This window comes from Hemicordylus capensis, chromosome 4, assembly GCF_027244095.1.
Source record: "Hemicordylus capensis ecotype Gifberg chromosome 4, rHemCap1.1.pri, whole genome shotgun sequence".
Lineage (NCBI taxonomy): Eukaryota > Metazoa > Chordata > Lepidosauria > Squamata > Cordylidae > Hemicordylus > Hemicordylus capensis.
Window position 1 is genome coordinate 18797795 of NC_069660.1, and position 19215 is coordinate 18817009.

Below are 19215 nucleotides of genomic sequence, written 5' to 3' on the forward strand. Positions count from 1 at the left end.
TCTGCTCGGTTCTTGACTTGTTCTTTCTTGTAGGCCTGCTTTGTTTCATTGGTGTTGAATAGTTTCTCATTATTGACCATTTGAAGTGCATCTTCTTTACTGTCCTTTATATATTCTGCAAGGCCTCTTTTCTCCTCCTCTACTGTTTGATAGACTTGCAGCATTCCTCTTCCACCTGAGCTGCGAGGGAGGTATAGCCTATCGACATCACTGCGGGGGTGCAGAGCATGATTGATGGTCATGATTTTCCTGGTCTTACGATCTAGCGTCTCTAGCTCTGCCTGGGTCCAGTCTATTATTCCTGCAGTGTATCTGATAACAGGTATAGCCCAGGTGTTTATGGCTTGTATGATGTTCCCGCCATTGAGTTTGGACTTGAGGATTTTTCTAACTCTCCTGATGTATTCACTTCCAATTTTTCTTTTAACTTCAGTGAGTGCGATGTTATCGGCCTGGAGAATGCCCAAGTATTTCTAAGGTTCTTTCTCTTCCAGGTTCTTGATCTTGCTTCCATTGGGCAGTTCTATTCCTTCTGTTTTTCTTATTTTCCCTCTGTTCATTATTAATGCAGCACACTTGTCTAGTCCAAACTCCATTGGTATATTGCTACTGAATATACAGAGAGTGTTTAGCAGTGATTCAATTTCTGACTGGGACTTTCCATACAACTTCAGATCGTCCATGTACAGCAGATGGTTTATTTTACTGGATGTTTTAGATGTCTGGTATCCGAGGCCTTTTTTGTTTAGTGTTTGTGAAAGTGGGGTCATGGTGATTACAAACAACAGAGGGGATAGTGAGTCCCCTTGGGAAATGCCTCTTCTTATGCTAACCTGTCCCTCACCATTGATTGTTAACTGTGTACTCCACATCCTCATTGTTTTTTTAAATAAATATCTGAATGTTTTTGCTGACACCAGTTGTTTCTAAACATTTTAGTATCCATGTGTGAGGTAATGATTCAAAGGCTTTCTTGTAGTCAATCCATGCAACACTTAGATTTGTTTTTCTTCTCTTGCAATTTTCTACAATCATTTTGTCAATCAGCAGCTGGTCTTTTGTGCCTCTGGTGTTCAGACAATTTCCTTTCTGTTCACCTGGAAGCTGCTTGTTAGTTAATAAGTGTTGCATCACTTCATCTGCTATTATTCCAGTTAATAATTTGAACATGGTTGGCAGGCAGGTTATAGGTCTATAATTACTTTGAACTGCACCTTTTGCTGGGTCTTTCATGACGAGATGAGTTTTCCCAGTTGCAAAATGTGATTGAACTGTTTTGATAGTTGTTTATGAAGGCTTGTTAGGTGTTTAAGCCAAAAGCCATGCAGTTCATCGTCGCCTGGCACAGTCCAATTTTTAATTTTCTTGGCTCTTTCACTTATTAATTCTGGTGTTATTATTAGATCTTGCATTTGTTGGTTACATTTTTTGACCTCTTTCATCCAGCCTGCTTTTTTATTATCTATTGGATTGTCCCATAATTTCCCCCAGAATTGCACTGTTTCTTCTTTATTTGGTGTTTCTACGTTTCTTGCAGTTTCTCCTTCTGTGCTTTGGTAGAAACGTCTCTTATTCGACTGGAATTGGAGATTCTGCCTGTGTTGTGTAATTCTGGCTTCGTATCTGCTAATCTTCTTTGACACTGCTGTTATTTGCTGCTTTATTATTTCCAGGACTTCTCTAATTTTCCTTGAATCTAGGTGATATTTTTGGATCAGATACTGTTTGGTGTTTTCATTCTTCAGCTTCTTGTCTTTCATATCTTTCAATTTACTAGCATCTGATCTAAGCCTGGCGATTTTATTTTCTAATCTAATCTTCCATTTAGGTGATGTACTACTTTCTTTTTTGACAGGTCCACTGATCTTATATCCGAGCTCTTGTGTTGTTATTGTTGCTGCACTGTACATTAGTTGGTTTGTTTCTTGCAAATTCTTGGTTGTTATCTCTGCAATGAAGCAGTGACGTCTTTTAATGCCTGAGCAAGTTGTTTTTTGGCAACTGTTTTTAGAGCTGGAAGTCGAACCCTGGTGGTTGTTTGGTTCATGTGCTCAGTTATTTTTTGTTTTAGTTCTTGTTGCTTTTCTGTTAAACGGCATTCGGGTTTTTGAAGTGAAGGCAAAGGGGAGGTTGCTTGGTTTTGATTTTGAAACAGTTCAGCAACAGTGGCATCCTCTATTTCCAACACCTCCTTCACCTTCACCTGAGCCACTTCTTCAGTTGGTGGTAATTCTTCTTCCATATCTTGAGTCTGTGTTGCTCTTTGCAGTTCTTCCAGCTCAACTCCTGTGAATACTTTATTTCTTATTATGAATCTTCTCTGGTCTGCTAGCCTTTGTTCTGTTATTTCTGTATCTGGATGCTTCTCTTTCCAAATTTGGTACATTCTTTTTAAATAACCTCTTCTAGTTGGACTAGACTTATTATTATTTATTCAGTTTCTATACCACCCTTCCAAAAATGGCTCAGGGCGGTTTACACAGAGAAATAATAAATAAATAAGATGGCTCCCTGTCCCCAAAGGGCTCACAATCTAAAAAGAAACATCAGAATATTGTTTTACCCTGTTCTGCAATGGCTAGGCCTCACTTGGAAGAGGGGCCTCTCATACTGCTCAGACTTCTGTGCACTTTGTAATGTAATATGCACACAGTTGCACAAGTGTGCCCTTGCACCCATGCAAAAACTAGACAACTATGGTTGTGCAACAGCGTGACCATTGGACATAATAGCTGTACTGTTCACAACCTCATCTGCAGGAGTTTTGCATGTGCACATGAGTGCACTTGCGCAACTGCATGCATGTGGTATTACAACATGGATGGACGTTTGTGCAGTATGTGAGCCAGTGAGTAGGGATGTGCAGAACCTGTCTGGCGGTCCGCGATCTGACGGTTCGGTCCGGGGGTTCGTGGGTTTGTGATCTAACCGAATGTGCCCCCCCCCCAGTTCCATCTGGACTGGAACTACAGGTCTGCGAATTTTTTGTAAAAAAAATAAATAATAAAAAAAAAACTACCTGTAGCCCCTTCAGGAGGCTTGCTGTAGCTGCGGGGGAGGGGGTCCATGAGGATTCCCTCTCCCCCCGCCAGCCTCCCTCATCATCCGGGTAAATATAGTCTTTTTGGCCCTTTCAGGCCTCCGTAAAGGTGAGCGGCAGCCATTTTGGCCACTGCCGCGCATGCGCAAATGCAAGTGCTATGAGGAGTGGCAAAAGGATCTGTGTCTGTTTAGCCTGGGAAAGAGAAGACTAAGGGGAGATATGGTAGTCATCTTCAAGTATCTGAAGGGCTGTCACTTCAGAAGAATGAGTGGATTTGTTCTCTGTTGCTCCTGAGGGCAGGACTAGAACCAATGGGTTGAAATTACAAGGCAGCAGGCTTAAACTAGACATTAGGGGTGGTGGGGAATCCTAACAGTAAGAGCTATTCAACAGGGGACAGGCTGCCTTGTGCAGTGATGAGCTCTCCTTCACTGGACATTTTCAGACAGAGACTGGGCAACCATCTGTATCATAGATGTTGTAGCAGATTCCTGTACCGAGCCAGAGGTTGGACTAGAAGACTTCCAAGGTCCCTTCCAGCTCTAAAATTCTGTGATCATTTTAAGTGAAATTTGAGGCCTCAACCTGGGACCCCCATATGCTGTCCCACTGAATGATGGCTCCTCCTTGAATAAGTTAGAGTGGGATATTTTGCCTGAACAAAATAACTTTAAGTAGTGTACAGGAGCTTCCTGCCATCACATATCTTCCGACTGCTCCAATAATGTTTGTTCTGTACTGCTACATGTATAGAATATTCGGTTCTATGCATCTCTGCTAGGGGTGTGCATGAGCAGTTTGTGCGGAACCAGTTTGCCTCAAACCAGGGCCGGTTTGAAGGTTCTATCATGGACTGAACTGGGGGCATTTCAGTTTGTGATCGAACCAAACCAGGCCCAGTTTGGGCGAACCAGTTCTGCACAGTAAGGGGTGGCCAGGTGGGGGCAGTGAGAGAGGAAGAAAGCTGCTTACTCAGCCCAGTGCAGCTGCTAGGACCACCATTCACCACTACTCACCAGTGTTCCCTATGCATGTGTGCACACACTGCCTTGAAACTGCTGCCCAGAACAAAATTCATTCTGCAAACAAATGGAAAAAAATTAGAGAGAACACTGCTGCTCCCCCTCCCGGTGCAGCCTCAAGTGCACTTCCCCTCCTTTACCAAGCCAATGGCTTGGTGACAGCTAGGTTCCAGTCTTCATGCATGCATGGAGGCCATTTGCATGGCATTCGCACATGCGCAGAGACCAGAAGCGAGCTGCTGCCCAGCCAGTGGCTTGGCATAGGAGGGGGGAGAATGCTTGTGCCTGCGCTGAGAAGGCAGGTGGTACTGGCCCTGGCAGCCGCCCCAGGCAGGTAAGCAGCTTTTCCCTCTCTCACCTCCCTGCCCGGCTACCTCTTACAGTCCCCCACCCCTGTACTGCCTGGAGAATGTACTTAAGCTCAGCTGCACATTTTTCTTCCACCTGCTCCAGTAACAGTTTGTTAATTACTATGTTGATTGTGTTTCCTGTCCTCCATGGAAGCTCCAGTTGTATTTTCTTATAATTATTTTTAATTGCTAACGGTTTAACTTGTGTTTCTTTATGTCTTGCCACTCAGGAGGGAGGGAGAAGAAATATATTGGTTTGGTTTTGGAGGGAAGAGAGGGTTTGGTTGCTGTTTTGATACTGAATTTTCCAAAGGAACCATTGTTTTAAATTGAACTGCTTTCAAAGTAAAATTTCTTGTTTGTATTTAAAAATCTGAAGCTTGTCTGTTTTCTCCACTCCACACCTAAAGCCTTTAGCACGCTACTTAATTTTTAATACAACAGAAGTCAGAAGGCTGTTTTTAGTGGACTCAGCCAGAGAAAGCCTAAAAGTCTATTTGGTGGCAGTGGTTAAAAATCACAGGGTTGGTTGAGACCAGAGCATGACATGTGGTAACAATTCGGTGTAATCCATGACATCCCCCATACACACAACATTCTGTGGATTCTCAAAGTTTCCCTTTTGCAAGAAGGAGCACTTTTAAGCTCAGAATTGCTGGCTTAACAAGTGTGTCAGTTTTTTGTTCAATCCATAGAAATTGCTATATTACGAGGAGCAGAACTTGAAAAGCAAATCTGAAACCTCAAGACCACGATTGGGTCTCCCCCTCAATCTTTATAATGGGATCTTCTGCATCCAAATAGGGAAGCCCAACCCAATTCAATTTATTTGGGAAATGTAACTTTCAATTCCATGTGCTCAGAGGCACATATTACCAAATTCTGCTTAAACATTGCTGTAACATGAACCCCCTGCTTTTGCCTTTGCCATCAGCAGGGGTGTTGCAAGGTACTAAAATGATCTGGGTCCAGAGGCGTAACCAGTGGGGGGGCAGGCAGGGCACGTGCCCTAGGCGCCAGTTGCAGAGGGGCGCCAAGTGCCCGCCATGCCCCACCCCACCCCAACCACCTCAGTTGATTAAAAAATTTTAAAAAAAAAATCACGCCCCCCCGCCGCCTTCTCTGAGTCCGGGACGGGGCACCGCCCCCCAGAAGCCTCCATAAGCCCTTACTTTTGCATTAATTTCAGGGAGCGTTTGCTGCCGAGGAGCGTCTATTCCTCTTTCTCTCCCTCCCAGAGAGGAAGAGAGAGAGAAAATACAGGCTTCCAGGCAGCAAGCCTGCCCTGAAATGAGACCGAAGAGCTCGCTCCGGCGATTTCTACCTCGAGGCCACACACCCCTTGCATGTGATGTCATCATGTGACATATCACATGTAAAGGGGGTGTGGCCTAGAGCTCTCAAGAGTCCTGATACCTTCTGTGTATAGAAAGCTATTTCTATGGCTTTGTTTGAAGATCCTTTGGTGACTTTCAGGTCAGTGTAACTCAAACTTATGCATGTTTCCCTGAGAATAAATTGCACTGACTACAATATAACTTACTCTGAAGCATGTATGGGATATCTGGCCTTGCATTTCTTGTCCTTTGTGTTATGTAGAATGAGATTCCTTAATATGCACAATATGGAAGCGAAAAACAATTTTCTGATCTATGGGCACAATGTTTGCAGAAGAATCTAGTTCTTAGGTAGTTGGGAGGTCCTAGTGCAAATTTGCCATGAGTGATTTCTTTGATTTTGAAAGAGTTTTCTTATTAAGCTGAAGAATTCAGCAAAATATGTTTTCTACTTTGAACTGTAGATTAATCTGGGTCAATTTTCACTCTGGCAATCTTATATGTTCCTGTTTTTCACTTGAGTTTTTCTATGTATTAGTATTAACAAAAATTTTTATTAGTATTAGTATTACTAATGCTTTATGTCTTAGTAATACTGATGTCTTAGTAATACTGATGTCTTAGTATTAACAAAATTTTTGTATGTTTGATAAATCATAGAAGAGAGTCATTATCCAGAAAATTCATCACATATGTTTTATATGTATGTATATGATAGCTTTCATGGCTATTTTAATTTGATCTTTTAATATGTTTTTATAGCTGTAAACTGCCTAGAGACTGTGGTAGTGGGTGGTATAAAGATATGTTAAATAAATAAATAAAAATGTATGGTTACTATTTGTATTTGGAGTCACTTGAACCATAAATGGCACAGTGGGGAAGCAACTAGAGAGCAGGAGGCTGTTGGTTTGACTCCCCACTGGTGTGTTTCCCAGGATATGGGAAACTCTTATATCGGGCAGCAGCGATATAGAAAGGTGCTGAAACACTGCACAGGAGATGGCAATGGTGAACCCCTCCTGTGTATTCTACCAAAGACAACCACGTGGCTCTGTGGTTGCCAGGAGTCAACAACACCGACTCAATGGCACAAACTTAACCTTTATGTTACAATACGTTTGCATCCTGGTTTTTGGTTGAGGTTCCAGTTTGTTGTTTACTTCTGGTCTTTTTGGGGACCCCAAAAAGTTTCTATTAGCTTCTATTCTTGGAGATATTTTGGACTCCCGATTTGAGGGCAACTGTGTGAAAACAGCTTTTCAATCCAAGGTGTGTTCTTTAAGTTATTTGGTGAATGGATCATGTTGGCTCACTGTAGCTAGTTGATTCTAGTTAGGAGGATAGGTGTGAGTGGGCTGGGAATGTCTTATGTAAGGAACAGCTCCTTTTGTGAGGATCTAAAATCTCATGTGTGATCATAAAACTGCTCAGGATTACCCAGTTAAATTTCAGGCCTTACCTATGCAAAATGGAAATTGCATTAAATTCTATTTAACTTGGTTCTAAGTCAGATTCATTATAAGGAAGGTGTTGTGGTACATAACCATTTGATATTCATGCAGTAATGAAGAGTGAAAATAATTGGCTGTATAAGTAGCGTTTGTCAGGTGCACAACTGACTTGTCCTAAGTCATGAGAATGCAGACTAAGCAGTCCCCTGGCCTGAGATTTTCCAGCATGTGATGGCTACTAGTGAGGGATCATTTTAGATTTAAAGACAGCACCTGTTATGTATTTTTCTGTTCTTTTCATTCTCTTCAACATTTATTCTCAACCCAAGGGAATTAGGCAAAGACCAAACAAAGCCCATAGTAGAAGTGGGTTTATTGTTAATAAAATTGTCATCTCTGGCAATTTTTAAAAAACACCTGAAAACCCATCTTCTCACCCAAGCTTTCCCAGCTTTTAAAAATTGTCTGTCTTTAATATAGAGATACAGCCTTCTTCAGAAAGCAGGAATCACACCTATCAGCTATTCAGAGAGGTACTGGAGACTGGATGTAGTCCTTACACTCGCTGATCAGCATGTTCATTGCATTCCAAATCCAGCATTGTGTATTAGTAACCCTCCTGCCGCCCCCGCCCCCCAGCTGCTATCTGCGTTGATAGTGGTTAGAGTGCTGGACTAGGACCAGGGAGACCCGAGTTCAAATCCCCATCCAGCCATGAGACTTGCTGAGTGACTCTGGGCCAGTCACTTCTCTCTTAGCCTAACCTACTTCACAGGGTTGTTGTGAGGAGAAACTTAAGTATGTACACTGTTCTGGGCTTCTTGGAGGAAGAACGGGATATAAAAAATGTGAATGTTACTGATTGCTGGCAGATAGCAGCTGGGTGGCGGGGGGGGGCAGGAGGGTTACTAATACACAATGCTGGATTTGGAATGCAATGAACATGCTGATCAGTGAGTGTAAGGACTACATCCAGTCCCCAGTACCTCTCTGAATAGCTGATAGGTGTGATTCCTGCTTTCTGAAGAAGGCTGTATCTGTGCTGCTTCAGCAATTTGCATCAGTGAAAGCAAGTAAAGTGCAGTTATAATTTTCAGGTTGTGCCATAATTTTTAATTAAAAGATTAATAAGCTTGACTTTTACTTTTTGAGCTGATATTATGGTGAAGTTATCTGAAAGATGGGTGCCAGATATTTGGGGGGGGGCGTAATTTCAGTGCTTGCCCTAGGCGCTGTTTTCCCTAGATACGCCTCTGTCTGGGTCCAAGGCCCACAGATCCCCTTTTGATAATTAAATGCAATCATGCCTCTCCTCCCCCCACCCCCAGAATAGTTATGTGTGGCTTTTTACGTCTCTAATGTACCTATGAAGGTGAAAGCAGCAGAGAGCTAGGCGAGGCTAGGAGCTCTCTCCCATGCTCTGTGTGGGTGCCTCCACTGCTGCACTTCCTTTCTGGAAGAGGTCATGGAGGAGGGAGATGACTGGTGCGATTCGAGGCTCTGAGCAATTTGCTGGGGGCCCATGCCCCATGGAAAGGAAAGATTGTGCCGTCAAGTCGACGTTGACTCACGGCCACCACCAAGCCATGTGATCTGTGTTGGTAGAATTCTGTATTGGTAGAATACAGGAGTGGTTTACCATTGCCTTTCTCCCGTGCAGTGTGACTACAAATATATATTTACTAGGCACAGTCTGGGAAGCACACAGTCAAGGCTGAACCATGGGCAGTGGCTCCTAGGTGAAGACTAGAAGTCAGGACTGGAAGAGCCAGGTCATCACTCAGGGCGCAAAACCAGTAGGTGAAGGTCAGAAACATGCTGGAGATCAACCTGCACAGACAGTCTGGGGACAAACCAGGAGCTGAAGGTCAGGAGCTCTCAGAAGTCAAGCCAAGTAGCCAGCTGGGGTAAACCAGGACCCAAAGGTTAGGAGCATGCCAGTGGTCTAGCTGAGCAGACAGGTCAAGAATGCAAATAACAGCCACACCATTATTATTATTTATTATTATTATTATTATTATTATTATTATTATTATTATTATTATTAATTTCAATTTCTATACCGCCCTTCCAAAAATGGCTCAGGGCAGTTTACACAGAAAAATAATAAATAAATAAGATGGATCCCTGTCTCCAAAGGAGTAACATTCTAAAAAGAAACATAAGATAGACACCAGGAACAGTCACTGGAGGGATGCTGTGCTGTGGGTGGATAGGGCCAGTTAATCTCCCCCCGCTAAATAAAGAGAATCACCACATTAAAAGGTGCCTCTTTGCCCAGTTATCAGGGGATACCATTAGCAAGGAGAATTTGAAATGGAGGCAACTCACTGTCCCTAGAGTTAGGAGGGCTTTCACACTGGCTTGCTGGGGTGCAATGCCCTCAACAGTGTTGGATGGAAGATACAGGAAAATTCCTCTTCCAGTATGTTTGTGACCCTGTGGTTTGGGGGCAGTAGAAACAATGGGGCATGCTCTCCTATACTGCCCTATTTGTAGGAATATTCATAATGTTCTTATTTCCCCTATCTATCTATCTATATATTTATATAAGGTGTACCCGTCGCTAATCCCATGTGTGGCAGCTCTCGTGAGCGGTTTATGTTCCTCTATTTCTCTCTGACTGGAACTCTTCCATTACGTATATAGTATAGTGTTGCTAGGTACTGTGCTGCAGCATGTAAAAGACATCATGAGTGGATTGCCAACAAACTCTAACTTGATTATTGACATTGGGGCGATTCTCATGACCAACAAAAATCAGGATAGGAGAGACTAGCCCGATTTTTGTTGGTCGTAAGAACCACCGGGCTCGCAGAACCCCTGCTAAAAAGCAGGTTTGAGGAGCGAGCACTCCAGCAAACCTGCTTTTTAGGCTCATGAGTAGCTGTGGCGCGGCTTCGCGCCATGCCTACTCATGAGTAGACCCCTGACCTGGAGGCAAAAAACCACCTCCCAGCTTGGGGGTCTCCCTGCGCGCTCGCACAGGGCATACTGGGGCTTTCAGGGGCCGCACAGTCCCCGCTCCCCCCACCCCCCGCCGGCTCTGTCACGGGGCCGGCCATCATGTGGATGGCCGATCCGGCCGCCCAGGGCTCCATACTCACTCATGAGCAGGGAGAGTGGGCTTAGCCTGCTCTTCCCGCTCACCAGTAAAAACCGGGTCTCACTGATCATGAGACCCGGTCCAATATGTTGTTTAGAGTTAGTTAAGGGGTTGGTGTTATTTAGTGCTGTGCCATAATTTATGCTACTTGGTATTTCCAGTATTTTAATATCCCAATGCCAATGTTTAATGCCTCAGTATAATTCTTAATCTGCTGCTGAATGCTAATATAGGTGGACCCCATTCTCCACATGGGTTCCATTCCTACAGATTTCAGTGGGTAATGAAACTGCAGATAACGGGGCATTCAGGCAATGGGAACTGGGGTGGAGTTTAGATTTTTGGAGGCTGGAAAAATTGCCAACAATCAGCAAAAAAAACAGTAAATAGGGGAGAAATAAGGAACCCTACCATGTGCTGCAGCTCCCTAACAGTCCAGGTATTCCCCCCACACACACCCCAAAGTCCCCAATCCCCCATTTTCACATGACAAATTGTGGGGGAATTTTTTTCTTTTGAGCCACCAAATGGCTCCATTTCCCAAAATGGTGGCCGCAACACCGCAGATATGTGGAACTTAACTCTTTGTTTTCCACGTATGTCGAGGTCAATTACCCAACTGTGGATACACAGGCCCATGGCTACAGGGAAGTTGGGTCTGTGAATGGTGAGGTTCACCTGTCCATTTAAACTATGAGAGACTTGAATGCTACTGTAGTGCAGCAAGTCACCACAAGGTAAATGGAGTCCCACCCCCTGGAAACTCAGTCAAACAGAAACATGGCTGACACTCGGCAGTTGATTTACTTGATCATTTATAACTTGCCTTTTTGCTAAGGCACAAAATAAATCCTCACAAACCTACTAGCAACATCACAAAAGCAATTATATAAATCATAAACCAGAACAACAACATTGGTGGACATGTTGGGAAGCCTTATGAGGGTGGAGCTTTGTCCTCACAAGCAGCGACTTAACTAACAACTCACGAGGCTTTCCTCACAGTGCATTGTGCAAGAAGGAAGCAATTTTTGCTTTTCTCCCCTCTCCACAAAAGCCCCATTCCCTTTGAGGAATATGTCCATGATGGCTGCATGACCCTCATGGACATATTCCTTGACACAAAAAGAAAAGAAAGCTTTTGTGGGGAGGGAGAGAAAGGAAAATTGCTTCTCTCCTCCACCAGTGTGCACTGCACTGCACTTCAAGCCTCACACGCTATTAGTTAAGTTGCTGCCTGTGATGACAGAGCCCTTTCTCTCTCCTCCTAAGGCTGCACAGCGTGTCAGCCAATGAGTTTAAAATTCTGCTAGTAAATTCCATGGCATTCACTGAACCTCAATCAATCCATTTAAAAAATCAGCCAAGCTATTGGTTGATACTCCATAATAACAGGATACTCCACAATAACAGACTGCTATTAAATGCCACTAACTGCTTACTGGAATAGCACAGGGAACCTTTTCCTCATCTCCGTGGAAGAGTATAAGGGAAAGGAGAAGGCATGCTTGGGCAAATCCCCAGACAATTATGAGCCTTCTCTGTAGTTGCCCCAGGGCTATGGAATATGAAGCGAATACAATAAATATTTATACATCGTTTTCAACATAAGCTCTCAAAGTTGTTTATAAATAAATACATAAAATAGCTCCCTGTCCTCAAAGGGCTCAAAATCTTTAAAAAGAAACATAAGATAGACACCAGCAACAGCCACTGGAGGGATGCTGAGCTGGAGTTGGATAGGGCCAGTTGCTCTCCCCCTGCTAAATAAAGAGAATCACCACTAGATCCAGATAACCTGGATCCAGATAACCTGGATCTAAGCCGTTCAGGGCTTTAAAGGTAATAACCAGCACTTTGTATTTTGCCCAGAAGCATATTGGCAGCCAGTGTAATTGTTTCAAAACAGGCATAATGTGGTCTCTCCAGGTTACTCCAGAGACCAGTCTAGGCCGCATTTTGACGTAACTGAAGTTTCCAAACTAAGGCCACATTTTGACGTAACTGAAGTTTCCAAACTACATACAAAGGCAGCCCCACATAGAGTGCATTGCAATAGTCGAGCCTGGAGGTCACCAGCTGATGCACCACTGTTTTGAGGTCATCCTCTTCAAGGAGAGCTGTCGAATCAGCCAAAGCTGATAGAAAGCACTCCCAGCCATGGCCTCCACCTGAGATACCGGGGTGAGGCCTGGGTCCAGGAGTACTCCCAAGCTGTGTACCTGCTCCTTCTGGGGGAGTGTAACCCCATCCAGCATAGGAAGATCTAACTCATCCCTCAAATTCTGAGTCACTACAATGAACACCTCCGTCTTGCTTGGATTCAGCTTCAATTTGTTATCCCTCATCCAGCCCATTACTTCCTATAGGCAGGCATTTAGAGGATGAGTGCCATTTCCTGATCATGAAGGTTGAAAGGAGAAGTAGATTTGGGTGTCAAAAGCATACAGATAGCACCCAGCACCAAATCTCCTGATGATCTCATCCAACAGTTTCATGTAGATATTAAAAAGCATTGGTGACAGAATGGAGCCCTGCGGGATACCATATAACAGCTCCCGTTTTGAAGAATAACTGTCATCAAGCTCCACCATCTGGAATCTACCTGAGAGATAGGAGCGGAACCACTGCAAAGCATTGCCCCCTATCCCCAACTCCCCCCGGAGATCTAGAAGGACACCATGGTTGATGGTATTTATAACCATCATTTTTAGATAACCATTTATTTAAATATGTTAAATAAATAAATAAATAAATCTATATAAGATTACTTTGTGTTTATTAGGGATGCAGCTATAAGACAAGAGTGCAGTTATGAAACTCACGATATCACACTGCAGGCTACAAGTATAAAAATAAATGTAACTTCCTATAAATAAGATTCCAGATTAGACTACTGCTACATGTTGTATGTGGGGCTGTCTCAGCAGACTGCTTGGAAAATAAAATTAGTTCAAAATACAGCTGCTAGACCACGAACAGTGAGCCATCAATGGGAATATTTCCCATAGTGCTCAGACTGCTGCACTGGCTCCCAATATGTTTCTGAGGACAATTCAATGTGCTGGTGCTTACCTTTGAAAAAATGAAACATGTGAACCTGAAGGATTGCCTCCTCCCACATAAGTCTGCCCATATACTATACCAATACTGGATTTTCTTTCCCTTGCAAACAAATGTGCTATTTTATTCTCTTATGTTTTCCTGATTTATTGATTCTTATTGTTAACTGCCTTGGAAATGCTTATTATTGAAGGATGTGTTCTCATAACTTGCATAATTCTGTGAAACGGGGAAGTGGGAGGTTCACAAGCTGTACACACTCCTGATTTCTGATTGTGAGAACCCGAAATTTTTCAGTGATGTTGGTCTGACACTACACCAACCTAACAAATATCTAGATGAAATCCTAGCAGCCCTAGATGAAATCCCAGATTGCCAACCCAACATTCAATGGAAATTGGTAATTTGCCAACCCAATATGGCCAAAGATTTCTGGGTTCTTACAATGAGAAATCAGGAGCCTGCAGAGCTCACAAATCTCCCATTTCCCAATTCCCTGGAATCATGTGGGTTGTGAGAAGCTGCCTGGCTTGAAGATCAAAATATGAATTAGTAAAGCAAGCAAATGAATAGTAAATATTGAATCCTCAGCGGAGCCTCCTGACAAGATATTAATAATCAGACTCTGATATTAATAATCAGAGTGAAAGCAGGTCTCCTATATATCATTTTCCCTTCCTGGGGGCATGCAGCTTGACTCACTTCCTTGAATCACATGGTAGAAGAGCTGGTCTTGTTGTAGCAAGCATGAATTGTCCCCTTTGCTAAGCATGGTCTGCCCTGGTTTGCATTTAAATGGGAGACTGCATGTGAGCACTGTAAGATATTCCCCTTAGGGGATAAGGTCGCTCTGGAAAGAGCATCTGTATGCTTGCAAAAGTTCCAAATTCTCTCCCTGGCATCTCCTGTAACCTTGGAGAAGCCACTGCCAGTCAGTGTAGACAAAACTGAACTAGATGGTGTATAAGGAATACTCGGTCTAAAGCAGCTTCCTATGTTCCTATGAACTATTATTCTGAAGGCATTGTTATGTAGTACACCTGCTCTCCGTGGTCCAGACTGTGGTCTGGATTGAGGCTTATCTGGATTGTGGGCTTTTTGGATGCTTCTAATCCAGAACACAGTCAAGCAAAATCTCCCTTAGTTAATAAAATTCAGGAAGCAATTGAAAAATGTATGGTATGTGTGTTGTCAAGAGCAGCTATTATTAGTATAAAGATGTTCCAACATGCTTTGACTGGTGTTGCTGGTAGCAATGTATAAATATGGTGGGAAGAGGATGTCTAAATGGAAGCCCCCAGGCAGCTTGAGATGAAAGATCAGCATGAGGGTTATATTTGCTTTTCCCAGGATGGTTGTTTACAACTTGCTTCGGCCTGCTTTTCAGTTCCTTATTCCATTTATTGTCCTGGTACTCAAAAATCAAGTTACTAAAAAGTGATATGATCTATCACAAATATGCTGCAGTTGAGATCAGCTAGTTTTTACAGAGCTACATTGTACACTGTGCTCTCCCTAAAGCAGGAATATGCTTTTATTTATTTATAAACATACTTTGCAGAAAACAACATGGTGGTGCTCTTGCATGGTCCCAGTAAGTTTCAGTGGAACATTTAGGCAGGAAGTGTTCTCTCTGGACTGTGTTCTCCATAATTTCCATTTGTGACAGACGGAGACCAGATTTTTCTTCAGGATGTGTTCTCCATCAGCACAATCCCATAGTTTAGAACAATTGTTCCATAGACTGAGAGTATGTGAGAAGGATAACTCTCATCAGAAGTCTGTTTCATCCATCTTCTGTCAGAACTGAAACATCATGGCTAGGTGCAATCAATTCCCATTTTTACCAGACTTTGTCCCTGGTGAAGAAACTGCATCATGTCTCTCCTACCCCTGCCATAATTTTAATACTGAGCTATAAGGAAGTCCCAGCTATTTCCTAATTCTTTCAGACCAGGTGTACACATGAAGAAGGAGGTGGTTTAGTGGACTACACCATCCCAAAATGTAGGCGGGGAGTGCATTTTTTGTTAATATCTCCTTCCTTCAGTAGTGTTTCTAATGTGTAAAAATATGTTCCTGAGGGTTGCACAACCCCAAGGGACATATTTAGGAGTGTTTTAAAAAGTGCTTCTGGAGGAAAGAGAAATAAGCTAATTACACACACACACACACACACACACACGGATTACTAAACACTTTGCACACAACACCTCCTCACCATTGGTGGAGATGCTGGCCATTATTTATATACTTATTTTCAATTAAAATATTATCAAAGCAGTTTACATAGCAAAAACAAAACATTTCCCTGTCCTCAAAGGGCTTTCAATCTACCAAAATAAATCAAAAGGTAGACGTCAGCAACAGGCTCTGGAGGGACACTGTCCTGAGGTTAATAAGGAGGATATAGAATCACAACAAGTCAGAGATGGATGGGACGCTGGAGGTCTTCTAATACTCAATGGAAACTACTACAGGAAACTGTTCACTAGGAAACTACTACAGCATTCCTAACAGATGGGCATTCAGATTCTCCCCCGCCCGCCCACCCACTTCCTAGACCTTTAACAAACACCTTTAAAGACTTTGAAAGTGTGGTATGGCAATAGATGCAGAAGTTTTACAAACTGGGTCTCCACATTGTGTTAAAATTCAAGTAAGCAGGTTTCTACTACACAGTTTATTGTTAATTTATTTATTTATTGTTAAATTTATACCCTGCCTTTCATTAAGAAAATCCCAAGGCGGCTCACAATAAAATTTTAAAACAAGATTATAAAAAGAACACATTCAAATATTGAGCTAAAAAATATAAAAACAAATCTAATTTTAAAAAAAATTAAATTAAAACACAAGCATAAAAACAGTACAAAATACAAGAAGCAGCAGTGCAGACAATCATATAAAAGCCTGGGTAAAAAGCCACGATTTGACATGCTTTCTAAAAACTGTGATGGAGACTGAGGAACGGATACCCACCGGGAGAGCATCCCAGAGTCTGGGGGCAGCAACAGAGAGGGCCCTGTCCCGAGTGCATGACAACCGAGCCTCCCTCATTGTCAGCACCCGGAGCAGAGCTCCCTCAGATGACTTTGTCAAGCGGGCAGCAACCCTTGGTAGAAGGCAGTCCCTCAGGTATCCTGGGCCCAAACCGTTAAGGACTTTAAAGGTCAAAAACAGCACCTTAAATTGGACCTGGAAACGAGCTGGCAGCCAGTGCAACTCTTTCAGAATGGGTGTGATGTGCTCCCACCGGGCAGCTTCAGATAAAACCCTAGCTGCTACATTTTGCACTAGCTATAGTTTCCAGATATTCTTCAAGGGCAGCCCCAAGTAGAGCGTGTTACAGTAATCCAGCCGTGATGTGACTAAGGCATGGGTAACTGTGGCCAGATCTGCCTTCTTGTGAAAGTTTCCACAAACAGAGAATTCGTAATTTTTATATGGTTAAGAAATATCTTTCTACTTTCACCATACCATATAGAATTCTATAAACCTTCATCTTAGCCCCTCTTAGTTGTCATTTCCCCCCTAAACTAAATTAGCACCTTCTGGCACTCTGATCCCTATAGATCCTTTAAGTCAAAGGATGTAGCTATTTGGCCAATGCCTTGCTAGAGTAAGAGAAGGGAGCTGTGTGAATCTGCTTTTTTTCCTGCATGACTTTGGAAAAGCTTGCCCATAATTCATCTTCCATCCCAATGAAACTGTCCCTATCCTTGGCCATCTGTTTTAGATTCTGCCAAAAACAACCATGTTCAAACCCCTGGATTTTCTGCTTCTAAGCAGGACCTTCTGCTTGCCCATTCTCATACATATCCAGTTATACAACACCCACTCTAATTGTTAAGCAAGCCCTCCCCCCCCCACAAAAAGAGTCTTGCTAAAACTCTCCCAGTAGGAACCTGTAATGGTGCACTGCATAGGGAGTAATTAAGCTTTGGTTCCAGATATGTTCTCATTCACAAAGAACTATTGCCATCCCCCGTGAATCACAACAGTGCTATGCAGCTGTTGTGAGAGCCATAACTTCAAGTTCTTGGAAGAATAAGAGAAGTAACACTCATAAACTCCAAGCCTTTGAAATAGAACTCTCTTAGTTACAACTCTAAGGCCTTGAGACCTTAAAATGCTAAATTCTAGTTTGCTGCACCATGGCAGGTTTGGCATCAGAAAGTGATCTCATCTTCCCAGAGCTCTTGGGTTGGATTATTCTTTATGTGTTCCAACACAAGCTGCCTTCTCTGGTGCCTGACCATCATGATCGGCTTAAGAGGCCCTTCTCTGGGTGGCCCTGCGTTCTGAAGACAGAGAATATTCCAGGTTCAGTCTCTAGCATTGCCAGTTAAAGCACCTCTGTCAGCATACAAGGAAAAGCTGTCATATACTGTGGAGAGCTGCTGCTGCTGCTCAGAAAAGGGCATACTAGCTTAGATGGACCAATGGCCTGACTCAGTATAAGGTTGCTTTAAATGAAGCAAAACAGGTGGTTACTGGGGAGAAATCTTGATAACTGTTGTCTAGACCAGAGGTTCTCAACGTTGGGTCCCCAGATATTGTTGGACTTCAATTCCCATAATCCCCAACCAAAGGCCACTGGGGCTGGGGTTATGAGAGTTGAAGTCCAATAACATCTGGGGACCCAACGCTGAGAACCCCTGATCTAGACTAACTAGTGGCAGCTCTCCGGGGCGTAGGGATGTGCACAACCCTGTTAGTTTAGGAGGCCCTTTTACGGGCCTTTGAACAGGTTTGAAAGACTGGCAGTTTGGCTGGTTCAAAGGCGGGGGGATAACTTTAAGGACTGGGGAAGGTGCGCTCCCCCCCGTCATGTTTCCCCTGCTGGCTCTCTTTAAAAATGGTCCAGCAGGGCAGCAGCATACCTCCCTGCCACCCTGTTGACTCCTCTGAACAGAAGTGACCAGCGTGCCTGTGCACATTGGGCACATGTGTGCATACGTCGCACTTGCTCACACACATGCCAGGTGCACAAGCGAATGAGCACAACATACATGTGCTTGCGCCTGACATGCACACACACACTAGGTACTTCTGGTCACTTCTGGTCCAAGGAGGCAATGGGGCAGCAGGGAGATACTCTGCCACCCCACCAGACCATTTTTAAAGAGAGTGCCAGTGTGGGAAATGTTGTGGGGGTGAATGGGTAAGTGCACCCTCCCCAGACCTTAAACTTATCCCCCACCACCTGGTTTCGAGCACACCACTACTCCAGGGTTTTAGACAGAGTTCTTTCATTACCCTATCTAGAGATATTTAAGATTGAACCTGGGACCTTCTGTGTACAAAGCAGGTTCTCCTCAATGGAACTACAACCCTTCCCCTATGTGGCACCATCTTGGGGTCCCCTTTATTTAACCGACTAAGATGCCTTCACATATTGGCTGCATTCACACATAACAGGGAACTGGAGTTTCAGGGAACTGAGGTTTCATTCCTGTTACATCCAAACACATGCAACTCCAGTCCTGTCTGTATTGCAACCTGAGGTTTTGCCCTGGAGATTCCAATTGGAACCCTCTGTTTGTAGTGAGTTTTGCTGCTAAAAATCATTGTGTCTGAAGGCTTCATTCAGCTGGACTGGAGTTGAGGGAGAAAGCTCCTCCCTCTCTCCCGCCATGATTGGCTCTGTGGGCTAACCTTCAAGAAATAAAGAAGCCCACACAACCAGTTCCCCCTCCTCTCTGCAGTCTTGCTGACTGCAGAAAGGATGCTTTCCCTGTTGTCCGAGTACAAACAAGAAAGTGGGGTGGGGTGGGGTGGGGTGGGGTGGAGGGAGCGGAGGGAGCGGATCCGTGGGTCCATTGGACCCACGATTC

The 19215-nt window shown here is 43.6% G+C and overlaps 1 long non-coding RNA gene across 1 annotated transcript in view; it reads left to right on the forward strand.

Annotated features, from left to right (window-relative positions):
- Nucleotides 1–5834: 5834 nt before the first annotated feature.
- LOC128324190 (uncharacterized) overlaps nucleotides 5835–19215 on the forward strand; it is an 85487-nt gene continuing 72106 nt past the window's right edge. Inside the window, exon 1 of the long non-coding RNA XR_008306719.1 lies at nucleotides 5835–5891. This is a non-coding gene — a long non-coding RNA (uncharacterized LOC128324190). The remainder of the gene's footprint in view (nucleotides 5892–19215) is intronic.